This window comes from Macrobrachium nipponense, chromosome 1, assembly GCF_015104395.2.
Source record: "Macrobrachium nipponense isolate FS-2020 chromosome 1, ASM1510439v2, whole genome shotgun sequence".
Taxonomy (NCBI): Eukaryota; Metazoa; Arthropoda; class Malacostraca; order Decapoda; family Palaemonidae; genus Macrobrachium; species Macrobrachium nipponense.
Window position 1 is genome coordinate 170,349,285 of NC_087200.1, and position 19,568 is coordinate 170,368,852.

The window sequence follows — 19,568 nt, forward strand, 5'->3', positions numbered from 1 at the left end:
TGCAGAGGATTTTTCGGGGAAGAACGGGTCCTTCCTCGGGGGTCAATGACTCGAGAATGTTACGCATTGGAAAACGAAGAATATGTTACAAGTTCCTCGATGCCATGGTGCTGCCGAGAATCAATACAATGGAAGGCCGTTTAGGTTTTGGTTTATGTCTTATTGATATAATAATATGCGTGAGTGTGTGTGTGTGTGTGCATGGGAAGACATTGGTAGAAGGCGAGGATATTTTAGTCACTGATAAAGCAATTTGATATTGTTTGCTATGAAGCCATTCTGGCAGAGTCGTCTCCAATAACTACAAATTGCAATAACGCCTACTATGAGATTCAGGGCCTCTGTAACACGGTTTTTTCGCAATAACTTTTTATCTATGCATTTCATAAATATAACGCTTATTCAGAATACACATTATATCTATACACAAATTTTGACTGTATTCTGCATTACGTAGGTTGAATAAATTTGGTACTTATAATGTAAAAGTGACTTTTTTTTTGAAGACGGGCCAACTTACTCAGAGAAAAGGTTTCGAACGCACTCGTTACGTAACTTATGACAGCATTTCTTCCCTCTTTCTCGATGGATGATTGGCTATACGTAACCAAGGCTAGACCTCTGGCAACAATGACATAAAAATGTAAATACAAGCAAAGCAGTACACCTTTATGAACTCTGAAAACTCTCCACTGATAATTGTCATAATGAACAAACCAACAAAATATGTTAATAAATACAAAAACACTTCGATTATTAGTCTAACTCCAAAATAAGTTTCCTAAGAAATTACAGTCTACTTTATAGGTCACAATCAGATTGACAAGATGTAGGGAATAGTTGGTAATTTTCAAAAACGTAGTAAACAAGCTTGATTTGATAACTGCTATATCCAATGTCAAGCAATTTTTATTTGTTGGCTATCTACCTATTTATTAAAAAAAAAATAGCTGTTACCGCATTTTGGCTTTGAACCTTCATCAATAATTATCGTCAGAATGAGGACTTCATGAGGCTCCACCCACTTTGGCCTCATTATAATTCAGGATAACACTGAAGGCTATCATGGGCATTGTTGGATTAGAAAATTTAACTTCTGGCTATAAAAACTCATTTCTCGAGTAGTTGCAAGAAGTGCTAAATGATCCTCAAGGATCCCAGCAGTTGGCCTAAACATTTAATTCATGTATATTACTGCTATTACTACAGTAGTATTACTACGCTATGTACAGATCCCCACCCACATCTATGAATCGTTTCCGCCATTCATAAAGTCTTTGTCATGGCCACGGGCTTTCTCTTGACTGTAAAAAGTTGCAAGTCGTAAGACAAATGCAGTTTTGCAACCACAGGGAAAATTCCAAATCCTGCTAGCCATTATTGACTGCTATGGGTTTCAGAGCCGATGGAATAAGGTAAATGAGTTCTGTGGTGGATGGGCGGGGCAACATTTCGTCAAATGTTGTTTACCTTGCTTACGTAATGAATGTTTTTTGACTCTTGGCTCGTAATCATTGGCCATGGCATCGGCTGGATAATTTTTACTCTATAAAAATTAAAACTATCAGGTTTAGGTCATTGATAATGCTGCTAAAATTTGTGTGTGGTTGTAAAATATACATATGTCAACTTTCAGCTACATCCGATGCTTTGATATAAGGAGCAAAGTCCAAAAAACTGTGTTACAGAGGCCCTGAATCTCATAGTAGGTTTTTAGACAATTCAAAAGCAAAGCAATTAGTCTGTTTTATCACAATAGTTTGTTTCAATGTGTCAATGACGATTCATTCATAGTCGCTCTAAGAAGCCTTTTAGGGCTGCGGCTGATGAGGAACTATACTCTGTTTTTTTCCATCTGTCCATCCGCCTTTGGTGGTAGCACATGGTAACACTGCGTCCCGGGCTTTAAATAGTTACGCTATATGTAAGTTTTAGGTAAATAAAAGGATATCTGGGTATACTATTTGCAACTGAAAAGGGCTTTAATAATTTACTGTATGAGATTACACCGTTAATATTTGAAATAGGATATCATTTATAGCCTGGGACGCATTGCTACCATGCGCAAACACCACAGGCGGATGGACAGATGGAAAATAAACAGAGTATAGGCACCTGAACGTTCCCTAATAAGAAGAAAGAACAGATGGACGAGAGCTCGTTTGTCAGCCTGGAAGACCTTCTTGGCCTCTCCTCGTTCGCTGATAAAGAGGCATTTGTCTGCAGCTTCAACCTTCCTTGCATTCGCACTCAACTTGCATATTTCGCTTCGTGAAGGGAAAAGAGTTCCGGGCTCCTTCTCTCAAGAGCTGTGGTTCAATCCCGGCTTGCCTCCCAAAAATTGACTCTGTTATGAAACGGGTACCTACCAGCTTCAATTGACGTCAAAGGAAAAGGCATGGGGCTAGCAACCTCATTCCTCATATATATTAGTATAAAATATATTATAATATATATCTATTATATAATTATATATATATATATATCTATATATATAGATATAAAAATATATAATAATAATAATCTATATATAATATCTATACATATATACGTTTTTAGGGCACAACACTAAAACACGTAAGGGGAAAGAGGAAAAAATGGAGTGCTTATGACTTACCTTAGATAACTGTTAAGGGGTTTACTAGGTCGCCATTGAAAAACTTCAGCTACTAGCTCTAAATTACATTTATTTACAAAGAAATCATTGAATGGCCTGAGATTACTGAAAGGCATATGGGCCATGTGGAAAGAGCGTCTGTTGCGGTCTGCATTACTCTTAATTTTCACAATATGATAAAATGGCCGAATTCAGCATTTAGTGCACAGCTGGTTTCCAAATTGATGATCTCCGGTAATAAAAGCTCCTGCAAGGAAAACAGGGGGTGCACAGAATCCGCAGATGGCAATCTGGAAATGAATTCCAAATTACACACAACATAAAGACAAAAACTTCTTACACAATATTAGGACTAATGCGCTATGGAGGGTGTTTATCTTCAATCACACACAAGGGGGGGACTCTAGTGCTTAAATAAAATGCTCAACAAAGATCTTAATCTTGGACAGGTCACGGGGTGGCAGGTGCTTACGAGGGTGGACAAAGGTGTTCATTAGAGGAGTGAGAAAATGGAAATTTGAAAATGAAAATAGTAAGATTCGTCTTGGAGAAATAGGGACTGGTCGGAATTTGCACTTTCGAGACGTACCTTAGTTAGCTTGCACATGTAGAGTGATGTCTGATGAGGGCTCCAACCAGCTATGATGAACAAAGGGCTGACAACAAGTCAGAGGCAGACACGTCTGTCCGCTATAGGAACTGGAGTCGACTGAGGACGAAGTCAGGGCATTCGTGGGGAACCTCAGTTCAAAGCGCGGCCTGCGACATTGTCTGGAAAGATGCAAAAACACAGCCATCGGAGTTGTGGGAAAAGAGGTCTTAAAGCTAGGACTACCTAAAGCCTACCCAGCAGCCCATATAACCCCTACGACCTGCCCTTCTTATCCTACACTAGGTCTCTAGTCGTTAATGGATTATTACCCCCCATTAAGGAAGAATGGACATGCCGATCCCCCAGTTCGTAAAAGTGGGGTTAAATGGCTGCTATTCTAGCAAATAAAGCAAATTTTAAATTCCAAGGAGGCGAGGCGATAAAAACGTAACAATATATATATATATATATATTATATACATATATATGTATATATGAAATTTAATTTTCATAGCCACAATGCCCTCTTAACTTCTCAAATTCTTTGTTTTTTTTAATACGCTTGTCATTACAAAGCCTTGAGTTCCAACTTCAAAGAAATTTGAAGAAAACATGATGTCCAGTAATGTGGTCAGGTTGGCAAGGAGACCTCTTCGTGATTATGGTATTGCGGGTTCGTTGCCCGCTACCAGATATCATGAGCTCTTCAAATTTCTTTTAAGTTGAGGTCATTGTGGATATTACAGTTTTATATCTATCTGGTAAAAATGACTGGTAGATTCCACACACACACACACACACGCATATATATATATATCTATATAATATATATATATATATATATATATATATATATGATATATATATATATATGAGGGCCTCAGAACCACAGAGTTGTAAACGCCACCCCCACCAATATTGAGTTAGGCGTACCAGTAGATTTGGCAACGTTTCCTCTGTCTATTTGTTGCATTTCTATGCTATTCAGGAGTTTCAAAAAGGTCGAAATCCCTACTTGAGCAGTAGGAATTATCGATTTTGTCTACATGAATGAACGTTGTGTCGCGCGGAGGTTACAGCCTCATAAGGGCTCAGTTAGAACCACAAGGAAGTACGTGCGCAGCTCAAGAGTGAGCCAATGAGAGCGCGCGTCACTAAGCGGGTAGTCAGTTCTAAGCAAATCAGCATTTTTCCCCATAAGGCGGCCGTAAGTGTTGGCCGATCACCGCACAGTTTTACATTCCCCACCTCCCCTTATTTTCAAGTTCTTTAGCGGATGTACAGTATTTTCATCGTGAGTACAGATTAAAATATTTGCTTTTCTTAGAGAAGTAGTAGTGAGTGTAGTATAATATTTTTTTTTTTTTTTTTTCTATAATTTTTTTTTTGTGTTTGATTATTATTATGTATTGGTGATGATTATTTTAATGGCCTAAGCAGGTATGATGATGAATGTTATCATGGTCAACATCATCAATACTAATATTACCGTATTATCATTATTATTTGCTATTATCATTAATAAATATTATTATCAATACTCCTATTATTATTATTAATTATTATTATTATTATTATTATTATGATTATTATTATTATTATTATTATTATTAGTATATTATTATCAGTATAAAATCCATGATTGTTATACCACGAAAGTATTTTCATGGTGAGTACACATTTTATTATAATTATTATTATTGTACTTAGGAAGCAGACCCTCTCTCAAGCATACTTTATTAAAAGTAATGGCTACTTCAGCAGCATTACACTTGTAGAGATTCTTCTCTATTTTCCGAATAGCGGCTTTTTCCGTGCTACTTAGACAGGCTAGTAGAGCGCCTATGGAGGTCATGATCAAATACAGAGTCAAAATTGGTGTATATATTTGAATTTTACAGATAAACTATGATACCATAGTTATCAAAGTCATTAACGATATATATATATATGTCTCTCTCTCTCTCTCTCTCTCTCTCTCTCTCTCTCTCTCTTTCTTGAAGCAAGCGAGCTTTCGTCTGGAGCTGCCAGACATCCTCGGGCTGGGAAGCTGAGGGTGGACTGATCTTGAAGCGGTGTCCGTCCTCGTTTATATTTGGAGTTGACTGCAGGGGGTCTGCCCCATGCTGATCTACTATTGGCTGGTGGCGGTGGGTCTTCGTTTTCATTGGTGGCTTGAACCGGGTCTCAAGCCACTTTCCATGCGTTGATGGTTGCGATACTGTAAGTCCTGCAGCCGCCTAGACCTCCTTAGCGGCACGGTTACGTCGATGGGCGTTTCGCTATGCTGCGGGACGTCACGGCTAACTTGATTATGATTGGCTGCGGGAGTATCTCGTTCGGGGGCGTCGTCGTCCGTGGAGTTGTCGTGCTCGGTGGTGTCATTGTTGGTGGCAGGTCTTCTCATACTCGTAGGGAGGAGAAATTCTTCCTGCGTCGTATTTAGTGTAGGTCTTACTTGCTGGATGAGAAGCGCCTCCAGCAGGCGTAACCGACAGGCATCAGGGGCCTTCCCGATGATCTTCGTGTTTTGGATGATCACATCCGGGAGATGGCCTCTTGATGTTTGGTGCGTGCGTGATTTTTGATAGCCCCCTCTTGGGTGTGGCACGAGAGTCTCTTCGATCAGGCGCATGGTAGTCATACCAACGTAGGCGCCGCTGCAATCGCGGACTGGGCATGTATACTGGTACACCACATGCGTCTGCTTCAGGGGGTCTCGTACCTGTGGAGAGGGGTTATTTTTCATAATAAGGTCGCGCGTCCTCCGATTCTGGTAGTAGATAATTAGGTCGATATTTTTGGTGTCGTCGGTCGGGGATACATTTTCAGAAATAATTTTCTTGACTGAGTCCTCTTCTTCACGGTAATGTGAGCTCATGAAGGCTTTATAATACAGCTTGCTATTTATTCCTTGGGGGCGGGGTTGCGGGCTCTCACTACGTACCATTTCTCCAGGGCTGTACGGACTTCTCTGCTTATTAATTTATTTGAATACCCGTTATTTACGAGTACTTGGGAGGCGCGGTCGAGTTCCTGATGAGTGTCCTGCCAGGTCGAGCAGTGGGAGAGGGCTCTCCTGACGAAGGCCCTGACGGTCGTGCTTTTGAATCTGGCGGGGCACTCGCTGTCACCATTGAGGCAAAGTCCTAGGTTGGTTTTCTTTGTGTAGACGGAAGTACGGAGGCCGTCTTCCGTCTTACTCACAAGGACGTCGAGGAAGGGGAGCCGATCGTCGGTGCTGTATTCAACAGTGTAATTCAGCACGCTGCACTGCTGAAATGGCCTGACGGAGGGCTTCTACCTCATCTCGGCGTCGACTTGAACAAAGATGTCGTCGATATATCGTCCATATCTGCGGGGTTTGCTGCATCCTAGCGAAGACATCGTTCCTCCACGGTTCCCTGCTGGAGATCTGCACGAAGAAGGCCCCTTTCTCCACCCACCGAGGACAGATGTACCGCCAAAAGGACGGCGTAGCGATGGGCTCCCCACTGGGGGTACTCTTCGCTAACTTTAGCATACCCGGAATGGTTCAGAAAAAGGGCACTCACCAAAGCTAGAAAAATATTTTACAGAGCGATTGTAGAGAGTACATGGAATAAAGAAAACAAGAAAATAGTTGCCCTCCCTTTTATGCCTAAAATGAAACAAATCACTTCAAAATGAAAGAAAGTCAATATAAATTTGTATATACCTTTGATAATACCTTAAAAAACAAAGTATGTAAAAATAAATTGGAAGGAGAAGACAGTAATACAGATGATGTAGCGGGGGTATACATAATCAATTGCAATAATTGTGGAGACAGTATGTGGGGAATCAGGTAGGGAATAAGGACTAGAGTCCAAGAACATAGAAGGGCAGTACAGCTTAACTCTCAGGGGAGTGCTATAGCTAGACATTGTTGGGAAAATGACCATAGGATGGATTTCAAAAACAGTAGGCTTATATACAAAAGCAACAAAATTAGTCACAGGAGGGTAGTAGAAGGTGCGCTTTATCAGAGAGATCAAAGTAATTGAAGGAAACAAAGGTTTTACCTCAGAAGATCCCATAAGCCGAGCTTTGATATTAAAAGAAGCTAAGATTGACCCTGCTGACCTGGAGATTAGGTTTCCTGCCCAACAGACTTACGGTGACCACACCCTTACCACAAGGGTGAATCCCATTGACCATCATCTCAGGATATCAGAGCGACAAGAGGGGATTGGCAACTCTCAGAAAACCAGAACAGCCATCGCATAAATGACAGCACAACGAGAAGAAGTTCCAGAAGACTGCTGGGCCTTGACCCAGGCTAACATCCCAACATCTCTTGAGAATGGGCCACAGAAGGGCCTGAAAGTACTCGAGTGTGGATAAACTAAATGTAAATACTTAGAAGTAAACAAGTTACAAATTGAATTTGTGGGTTTCTTTTTCAATCTTCAGAAGAAAACTGAAAGAAGCTTTTGTTTGGTTCATCATGTACCCACAGCAACATTACAACAGAAGTACATTTCAACAACTGTATGAAGTCGCTGGAACTCAAGCTGTTCATTATGCAAGAAGATATGAAACACAACTTTACAAAGCCAAAGCCATGAAAAACAAGATCTGGTTTATAAGTGAATGTTTGAAGAACAAAGTGTGTCAAAAACATATGGCAGGATTGGAAGAAGACCCTGGAGTGGAGAAGCATTCAGCAGTTTTCAAGAAGGATACATCAAGGATCAGTTGCAAGAGCTTAGGGGAGAAGAAAGAAGCTGCATTTGCTGGTGTAAGGAGTACACAAAACACACTTCAAGAGACCATAAGGGGTGAGTGGTACAAAAAAGTTGTTGGGCAGGTCAACAGTAGAGTAAACTTTGATACAAATCGTAACATGGTCAACATTAAAAATAAGTTTGAGAGTTTATTTAGTAATTCGGTTTGGATAAAATTTAGCAATATGGATAATATAAAGAATATCTCAAGTAGAATTATTGACTAGGGATGAAACAGCAGCACTAGGGCTAGGATTAAATTTTTGTGCAGGGACTACAAACAATATTAACATAGAATTCAACAGCAAGATTAACTACCTTAATGTTGAACATCACAATGATTTAGCTCCTTTTCTCAGAGGAGTGATGATAGGGAGTAATGAAAGCAAACTTGGAGATATCTTGCCAAGGAGATTTAGTATCGCTCTGAAGGGATTAAAAAAAAGAAAGCTACAAAGATATTAGAATTATGAAAGCTGGACAAAGGGGGTAGTATTGTCATCATGAATAGCTCAGAATATAGGGTTAAAATGTACAGGCTACTAGATGATGAAACTACGTATGCTAAAATAGAGAATCCTCCAACAATCCAAAAGCTTCAGAATACCTTTAATCAGAATGTGAAGAAAATAATCAGTAGACTAGGTAATGGGAAGGACATGCTATGCACTAAATTATTCTCAAGTAAATTACCTGAACTTGCATATATATATGGCAGCCCCAAAATACACAAGGAGGGCTGCCCTCTACGCCCTATTGTTTTCTAGTAGGAAATCTCCTAACAAAAACTTAGCAGTGTGGTTAGCTGAGAACTAGGAATATACTTAGGTATATTTTCAGAATCCCATATTAAACATTCAGTAGATTTCATAGACAAAGTTAAGAAAAAGAATATAAAGGGACACATGGTTAGTTTTGATGTAGTAGCATTATTCACCAATGTCCCCTTGAGATAAAGTATTAGAATTCCTACAGACTAAACATAATGAGGGTATTTTCATCCAAACATCGAAATAGGCGTCTTCCTTGAGTTGATCAAATTGTGTGTCAGTGATACATTATTTCACGTTTGAGGGACATGTTTACAAACAAAATATGGAGTAGCTATGGGGTCCTCATTATCACCTATACTCGCTAACATCTATATGGAATATTTCGAAACTAATCTAGTTCCTAATGTGAATGTCCCCTGACTTAAACTCTGCAAGGATGGTGGAGATTACGTGGATGATATTTTTGCTATTCTGCAAGGGGATGGAAATAAAATAGAAACTTTTCTAGATGAGCTCAATAAGTTTGATAACAATATCCAGTTCACTTTAGAGAAAAGTAACAATAATAAACTGCCCTTTTTAGACATACTCATAGAAAGAAACAAAGAAAAAAACAGGATATGAATTCAGCACATATAAAGAAAGCCCACACATACAAACTCATATACTCATTTCTTCTCTTTTCATAGTCATGATATAAAAATAGGGGTTCTAACAGGTTATTTCTTAGGGCAATGAGAACGTGTGACCTTGCAAGATAGAGCAAGAAATAAATTACATCGATAAAAGCTTCGATGCATTAGCATACCCGGAATGGTTCAGAAAAAGGGCACTCACCAAAGCTAGAAAAATATTTTACAGAGCGAATGTAGAGAGTACATGGAATAAAGAAAACAAGAAAATAGTTGCCCTCCCTTTTATGCCTAAAATGAAACAAATCACTTCAAAAATGAAAGAAAGTCAATATAAATTTGTATATACCTTGATAATACCTTAAAAAAACAAAGTATGTAAAAATAAATTGGAAGGAGAAGACAGTAATACAGATGATGTAGCGGGGGTATACATAATCAATTGCAATAATTGTGGAGACAGATATGTGGGGGAATCAGGTAGGGGAATAAGGACTAGAGTCCAAGAACATAGAAGGGCAGTACAGCTTAACTCTCAGGGGAGTGCTATAGCTAGACATTGTTGGGAAAATGACCATAAGATGGATTTCAAAAACAGTAGGCTTATATACAAAAGCAACAAAATTGAGTCACAGGAGGGTAGTAGAAGGTGCGCTTATCAGAGAGATCAAAGTAATTGAAGGAAACAAAGGTTTTACCTCAGGAAGATCCCATAAGCCGAGCTTTGATATTAAAAGAAGCTAAGATTGACCCTGCTGACCTGGAGATTAGGTTTCCTGCCCAACAGACTTACGGTGACCACACCCTTACCACAAGGGTGAATCCCATTGACCATCAGCTCAGGATATCAGAGCGACAAGAGGGGATTGGCAACTCTCAAGAAAACCAGAACAGCCATCGCATAAATGACAGCACAACGAGAAGAAGTTCCAGAAGACTGCTGGGGCCTTGACCCAGGCTAACATCCCAACATCTCTTGAGAATGGGCCACAGAAGGCCTGAAAGTACTCGAGTGTGGGAGTAAAACTAAATGTAAAATACTTAGAAGTAAACAAGTTACAAATTGAATTTGTGGGTTTTCTTTTCAATTATTATTATCATTATTATTATTATTATTATTATTATTATTATTATTATTATTATTATTATTATTATTATTATTATTACATCTATTGCTGTTATCAACACGAATATAATAACACTTTATTATCCTTTTACACATTTAATTATGGTTTAAGTGCTGGTTATGAATAAAATACACACAAATGTGGGGGTTAGGCGTACATTTTGAATGCTAGCGCCAACCGCAAGCACCCCACAATTTTTTTTTTTAATTTCACGTTTTTTTTTTTTATTTTCCAAAAATTTATAAAGGGTAGGGCTTTCATATGAAACTTAGTTTAAATCAATATCTTTCTTAGAAGCAGAGTAATGAATGCTAGACTTTAAGGGCAATTTACTCATTTTTTTAAAAAAAAAAAAAAAAAAAAAAAAAGTGGCGTTTACCACCTTGTGGTTCTGAGGCCCTCATATATATATATATATATATATATATATATATATATATATATATATATATATACTTATATACATAAATACATACACATCAGAACAGGGTGACAAGAAGTTAGTCGGTTATCTTCTTGTCACCCTGTTCTGATGTATATATACTTTGGCATGCTTGCACTACAATCTCCACTCTTCTATATATATATATATATATATAATATATATATATATATATAATATATATATATATATATATATTTATATATATATATATATATATATGTATGTATGACATATATATGTATCATTATTATATGATGGCTTTTGTAGTACAGTTAATTCCTCCCAGGAGCTGTGTATGATGTTGTAGAATATAAGTTTTTATGTTCAGATTCCCATATTTAAAGATATGCTTAAATAATGTATAATTCGTTGATGAAAAGTAACATATACTTTCAAAGCAAATAGAGAGAGAGAGAGAGAGAGAGAGAGAGAGGAGGTTTGCTCTGCCCGTGAGGACAACTCCGTCGTTCAGTATTCAAACGCCGGATTTAGATTGTTTGTTTTCTAATCATTTGGTCGATCATGTTCGCGACGCAACAGAAAACGAGGTCCCTATTGAAGGCGACTAATAAATTAACTCTTACCCCTTTCAATTTATCGAAGGAGGGCTTATCGACTCGTATGTGGTTAGCTGTACATAGAGATGAACAAACTATGTTTACGTCTTGAACACATTGCACAACCAAGGGGCCCCATTCGCCCTGGTATGCCTTTTTCACGCCTATATGTACGCCATAAGATACGCAGTAAAAGGAAGGGCATTTTCGACTTAGAGACCTTGCTTTGTAAGGGAGGCTGCGTGTCTCTCTCTCCCTCTCGCTCGATTGCGAGTTTAATTTCAATACAGAAATGTAACTTTTAAGTTGGATAACGGTCACTCACTTTGTTTAATTTCTTTTTAGTGTAGTAATAAGCGATTGTTAGTGGAATCTGAGCATAAAGTTATTGTTATTGTGTGTGGCAGCCACGTAAGTTCGTAACAGGCGTTTCTTTTGAGTGAAAAGTTGCAACTATTTAAGGTTCGTGTTAGTGTTTTACATATTTCCTGAAGTGCACTTACAGGTTTTATTTACAGTGATTGGATAAGACCATTATTTATTATAGTTTTATTTTTATTGTGTACTTTTGACATGTCCATTTTATATATATATTATATTATGTTAGCACTGTCCTTGTCTTTATTGCTTTTCCATATTATTCTATGATTTTATGTTTTCATTTTTGCTTCATTGATTTGAATATTCTTTATTGTATAAATGCTTTAATCTAACACTTGTGAATTAATTTGCATTTAATTAGATTTCTTTTCAAATTGAATTATTGTTTTATGAGTGGAATTTTACTTGAATAACTTTTAAATTTGATTAATTAATTTTCTAGATAAACTTTGATTTAATTTTGTTTCATGATTAATTAATTACACCTTTGTTTTCAAGTAATAGCAAATTTCCCTCAGATTGTGAATTTCACTATATCTTAATTTTGAAATAAATTTTTGTAATTAAACTTTTTATGAGAGTATTATTTAAAACCAGTATAAATATTTCCTTTTTGTTTAGGTAGAAATGTAGTGGTAATTATGCTGTTTTCCTCAGGGAAATACTTCCATTTGAAATTGTTGAAGGAGTGATGCCCTTTAATTAAGTTTACCTCACACCTGTTTTAATGAACTTAGATGACTTCTTAAGTAAGTATTGAGTTTTATAAGGGATCACTGTCACCTTTAGGGTATTCAGTCGTTCGGTATTTATGATGAAAGCTCAGGTGTCTGGCTGTTGTGAGGTAACTAGTAACCAGGTACTTGATCAAACTTTACACCAAGTATAGACAGTGTCTCAGACTTAAAATTACAAATCTCTTGCTTTACCTAGTATCAGTGGAAAGTGTATAAACTAAATGCTGGGTACTTTCCCCAAGTATCAATGGTGTCTCAGACCAGGAAAGTAACTAAGTATTAGTGGTGTTCAGAGACCCTAGATTAAAGATTGAAAGCCCCTGGCTATTACAAGTATTGATTGTGTCCAGAGACCCCAGACTTGAGATTACGAGTCTCTTTCCCTAGCAAGTACCAGGCAAGTGTAGTAACCAGATACTGGCCACTTCGTCACAATATATACTTGTAATAGCCAGGGGCTTTCAATCTCCAATCTAGGGTCTCTGAACACCACTAATACTTAGTTACTTTCCCTGGTCTGAGACACCATTGATACTTGGGGAAAGTACCCAGCATTTCGTTTATACACTTACCACTTATACTAGGTAAAGCAAGAGATTTGTGATTATATATATATATATATATATATATATATATATATATATATATATATATATATATATATGTGTGTGTGTGTGTGTGTGTGTGTGTGTGTGTGTGTGTATACATATCTAATAAAAGGAGCCCATAAAAACACCAAATACAGAGAGAGAAATACTATATTTCAGAGACTGTTGTCTCCCATATAGTATTTCTCTCTGTATTTTGGTGTTTTTATGGGCTCCTTTTATTAGATGGAATTCTGTCATTAATCTGGAAGTTGAAAAATATGTATATTTTTTAATTATTCAAGAAATGAAAGCTAAAAGAAATGACGCTGGGATCAGTGATATTCTAAACCAGGAAACATTGTCATCAAGACCGAGTTCGGGTGGTCAGAACAGACGTTATTTCGGAGGAAGGTGACCCATAACACTCCCACCTGTAAACAAGGAACAAGTGGCAGGCAAGAGAAAATGCCCGGGAGATGCGAAGCACTTAAAGATGCCTCGAGTGGCCAAAGGAAACGTTGGACAGCTACATAAAACTGCCGATAAGTTCAGGAAATCGGTTATGCCGAATTCAGGCTGAATTTTTTGTCCGAGCATATAAACATTATGGATGAAAAGTACCAAAGAAATGTTAAAGCGAGTATATTTTCGGTATAACCAAATCAGCCGATAATATTAAGTTCAGATATCTTGGGGTGAAAGCGGGAAGTCTAATTTAAACTACGAGGCACAATGATTACAAGCAATGACACTTGCGCTATCATAGATCTGTGGGTGCCGTAACCTCTCTCTCTAGTTTTCCACTTTTTCCTTTTTGTCCTTTTTCTCGTGCGGGTAATTTATCCTTCAGAAGCTTGCTAGTTGAGTAATTGGCCTTTTGGTTTATCACATTGGAATGGATCAGCAATGATAATCAAAATCAGAATAACGAGTCAACAAACAATTCTTTGACTCTTCCTGTCTCCTCTTTTCGTGTTCGCCTGATCCACCTTTAATAGCCTGAATCACCACTGTCTTCAGAATTCAACATTTCAGACGTCCACCTTTTCTTTCTGACCTGTGCTGCATAGACCTTGATCCTTCCTATCGGACCTCCAATGAAAGGGAGACTGGATTTTACCCTCCGATGAAATGCTAATCACACACACACACACACACACACACACACACAAAAGAATTCCCATGTTATCCAAATACTTCGAAAACCAAATGAATGGTTCCTATTTAATGTCAGCTTACCTCGATTTGAGTTGCAGTTCACAGAACAGAAGATATCCATTTGTTTAAGGATAGTTCCCAAGAATATTTTAAGGATAAACCATGACATGGGGAGACCAGTGGGAACATTCACTTGGGAACTTCCTCAAGCAACCAACTTGATGTGATTTTTTTATGATGAAGATTTGTCAGTTTTTCAAGCAAAAAGTCTTCCTTTTTTAGAAGACAATTTTTATAAATTCAATGCTTCATAAAATGCTACTCATAATTCTTATAGTTTAGATATTGCAATTACATGTTATTAGCATTATATGCCACCTCTCCCAATAAGGGTGGAAGGAGTCACTGCTTGTGCCCATGTCTGTCCGAGATTATAATAGCAAATTACGTCGAAAACAAATTAACGGATTTGGGTTAAACTTGATGAAAACTCATTGGGTAACCCCTTACAGAGATTTTCATGAATATTTAATTATTTGTTGCCATTATGTATGATATAAAGATTTCATAGAATTTCAGCACCTCGTAAAATGCTGAGATGTTACTAATATACGGATTAATTACCAGTCTGAGTTCAGTCTTGAAATAGTGTAGTGGAAGGTCCCGATTATACTATTAACTATCTGTAGGTAACATAATCACTCTGGCCGTGATAACCTCTCTGACTGGGTGCTCGTGACATAATCATACAACGTCAACTCCTCATTAATTCGTCTCACTTTCAACCTATACTCTGTTTTTTTCCATCCGTCTGTGGTGTTTTTGTATGGCAACACTGCGTCTCGGGCTTCAGATAGTTACATTCAGCTTACATTCAACGATTATAGTAATGTCCTATTTTGAATATTAACGGTGTAATTCGCATACAGTAAATTATTAAAACACTTTTCAGTTGCCAATGTACACCCAAATATCCTTTTATTTACCTAAAACTTACACAAGCGTAACTATCTAAAGCCCAGGACGCAGTGTTACCATACAAAAACACCACAGGCGGATGGACAGATGAAAAAAAAACAGAGTATAGGCCTAATCATCTGGTCGCTGCACTATTATATACCTTTAGCTGAATGTTGACTGACTACGATACCTATATTCCAGATTTCTTCGACTTTGGATTCGATGTGTTAGGTCAGTGACATCACTGCATTGAGCCATTTGACCTCCAACATTAAGCCTAGACTCGGTTAACTTTAACTTGCCGTCTCGACTCGACTGCTGCATTTAAACCTCCGCTCGACGCCCAGGAGTTCCTCGAAGTTAGTAGCCATCGAAACTGAGGCAATTTTTCTTTTGAAAATTCAGCATTACCCACGCTATGCACTCGATTTATATATATATATATATATATATATATATATATATATATATATATATATTATATATGAATTGCTTTACAATGTTGTTAAGCTACAGGGTACATGGGGTTAATACTTGATACTCCTTTTATCGAGTAAATGAATAAATAAGATTTTACAAACACAAAACTATCATACATTATATAATATATATATATATATATATATATATATATATATATAATGTATAACTGAATCACGAAAGTTTGGAACGTGATAAATCCATAAATAAAGGTACAAGCCACGAAGGAAAAATAAACAACGGAGTTGCTGCAAGATCTTTCGACTCAGCGTCCTTTACTTAGTACACAAACGTGCAGAACTCCGTTGTTTTATCTTTCCTTCGTGGCTTATACCTTTCTATATATATCTATATATTTATATATATATATATATATATATATATATATATATATATAGGAAATGTGTATTTATGTATGTTGGTATTACTTTCAAGTCAGCTTATTCAGTACAAATGATGCATATAACATTTCAACTTGCTTATCCTGACCGATTGCTATTAATCCTGGTTTTGCGGTTTGCTGGAAGGAACATGAACCGGTGTCGGCAAAGGAACAATCGAAGAACAACAACACTCCTGGTGGGAAAAGGCAGTTGGTGTTCTTTCTTCTTCATTGTCTCTCTATTCACCTTATCGGCATTTCTGCTCTCCCATTCTCAGTTTCTCAGAGGGATAATCTCGTCCTTCCATGCTTAGTCACGCTTGAGGAACGTCGATCCATCCTAACTAAGTAGTCCTGGAAGCTAAGCTCGCCTTTTTTCGGGATCAATGGTTTTGTAGGGGAAGGGCAGCGGCTGCCAGCTGCAGGGTTGAGTGGGACGAAAGAAGGAAGAGTTTGGAAAACAAATACGGTATTCGAAAGGTCCGAGCCATGTATTCCCGAACTAACCCAACCTAGTCTACCTTAATCTAACCAAGGGGCATGGCCAAAAAACCGTGGCTGGTGCAGCACTAATATAAACCTCGGATTACGAGAGTCCACAACTGACCTCTTCTGTCCTTTAGCCATTAATTTACTTCTATGGGTACCTATAGTACTACGTCCCTTCTGGCATAACACAAGCTTATTCTAAACCTACAGGCGATCTGTTAAGGCAGTGGTCGATACTGTTATAATAACGATAATCTAACATTTGTTTGCTATAAGTTGCTTACAGTATATTCATTGTTGAAAGAATTAAAAGTGAAATTTCAACTATATTCGCTAACTATTTTTCATTGCATCTTTTTTTCTTCTTTTTAACGAAAGGCTACAAATGTCGTGACAATGAAGAATATCACTAATTCACGCCTTTCAGCCATGGCTCCACTATATTCTCGAGAATAGTTCTACTCCGTGACAGAAATTCCATCCTGACACAACCGATGTTCTTAGCAGGAGGAGCGAAGGGTAAAATTGCCGCTTTCCATCGCCTGATTTTCAGATTTGTTGGTTAATTTTAGATCTTCAATCGCATCACTTCCAAATTTTGAACGTATTTAATCATTTAGCACTAGCGTTGAATTATGGAATCCTAGAGGACCAAGAGCGCTGACACTGATGACACAGATGGGAAGAAATAAGAATTTCCCAACAATTTATCAGTGTGAGAATTATATAAGTACCATTGATAATAGAACTCTAAAAATTATGCACTTAATTGCTGTAAATATTCTTCAGTATTTACGCTAATGATGTATAAGTCAAAACTAGGAATATGTAGCATTTTTATTGATCCCGAATGTTCTATTATTACTTATGGAACATGAAACTCCACCTCATTAACTGTGCTTTTTTTTTACGCCTTCGCTATAATACTAATAATACTAGCAATTTAGAACTGCTGTAATTCTAAATCTACTACTAGACTCGTCACTATAACTGGTTTGTAGTTTGGCATCTTTACCATTTTTCTTAATTATTAGTTCGGTTAAGTGGATCGAATATTAACGTCTAATTGAAAAAAAATAAAAACTTGCCATAAGTCACAGACAATAAAGTTATTGAAGGTTTGAACTGCAGCGTTTTGGTATGGAAATGAGACACCGACCTAGAATATTAGACCAAATAATGTGTCCATTGACTGATTTACTTGTTCAACTGATTCATTTAATATATCCTTATTTAGCCTGTCTCTCTGGTCTAGACGGTCACCGATTGCCTTATCAGTTCGATACTATACAACATTTTTCCCGCTCGCTCAGCTATAATACCATTTAATATTTCCATACCACAGTTGACAGCGATTGGAAAAGTTATCAAGTACGTTTGAGCAATGTTGCATGTGGATATCTCGGCATCTTGTGATCCTGTAGATCTTTGGGACAATATCGACAGGAACAATCAGAATAATTCCGCCGACGCCTTCAATGCGCAAAACTTAGCTGGATGAAGCAGAGGCCAATGTCACTTAGGGACTGTACTATAACGAAATATAACATGAGGAAGGCCGAGGAAGCTTGTAAGAAGAAAATTAGACTGTATGAGGAAGAGCTGTGAAGTAGTAGTATTGTTGCAGATTTGAAGATTTCAGTCATCTTTTGGTACAAAGGTTTTGTTGGTGATCCCTTTGTCTCGCTAATCTTTGTTGGAATTCAAATGATTATCGTCATCATTATATCCAACTCCGAAGACAAAGGAATGAAAACGAGAGCCGAGTGAGCAGCGCTTCTAGAGTATACGCAACCACGTTCTAAAGACCATCTAAGTAACATGGGGCAAGTCTGGCGGGAAACCGACAAATGACTCACCCGTGTTCCTTCAGTAGACTGAGTCCCTCGCTTTGTTTCACTTCCTGCAAAGGCTGTTTCCTTGCAGTCACTCAGATTCTTTAGCTAGTCTCTGCAGTATCTTTTTACTATACCCTAAAAGTAGGCAGGCTACTGCATTACTTGCAAAAATAACTTTCTGGAGTTTCATCTCGTAAGAGAGGTTACAAAGTTGAATATATATATATATATATATATATATATATGATATATATATATATATAGATATATATATATATGTATATATATATATATATATATATATAATAATAATAATAATAATAATAATAATGATAATGATAAAAGGAGCCCATGAAAACGCCAAAATATAGAGAGAAAAATACTATATTTCAGAGACTGCTGTCTCCCTCTTCAGGTAGATGAATGAGAAAAGTTACAGAGAAGGTGGTGTTTATACTAAGAGGTCCATCCACAGGTAAGCCAATTTAGGCCACTCCCGCTGATAATCTTCCTTTAATCTTCTTAAGCATGGTTGAACAAAAACTTTGTCGATGACGTCTGAATTATATATACATATATACTATATATATATATATATAAAATATATATATCTATATATATATATATATATATAATATATATAGTTGTGGTTGTGTATATTCATGTATAAATATGGCAGCGACCAGTGTTGTTTCTTATTCTCTGAAGCCACCCCATGTTAGGGAAAACGGCATAAAGATGAAGAATGAAACACGCTAATACTCATGTAATGTCTGTGTGCAACCCACAGATACACTTGATATTTTCAAAATGTGTCAAGAAATGAAACCAGTCAGGTTCAGTGCATACACCATCTTCCTCATTCCATCTCGCAGAGGTCTAAGTTTATGCTTCCTGGCCCACCGATTGACCCCACAAATCACCTGTTTGAAGACGAGCATCTTACAGGGAATATCAGAGCTTCCAGTGAACTCAGTGGACACCAAAATCACCAGCTGCCACTACGGTATATTACAGTCGAGATTTCTGTGAATTAACGTGCCTATAAATCCCACACACACA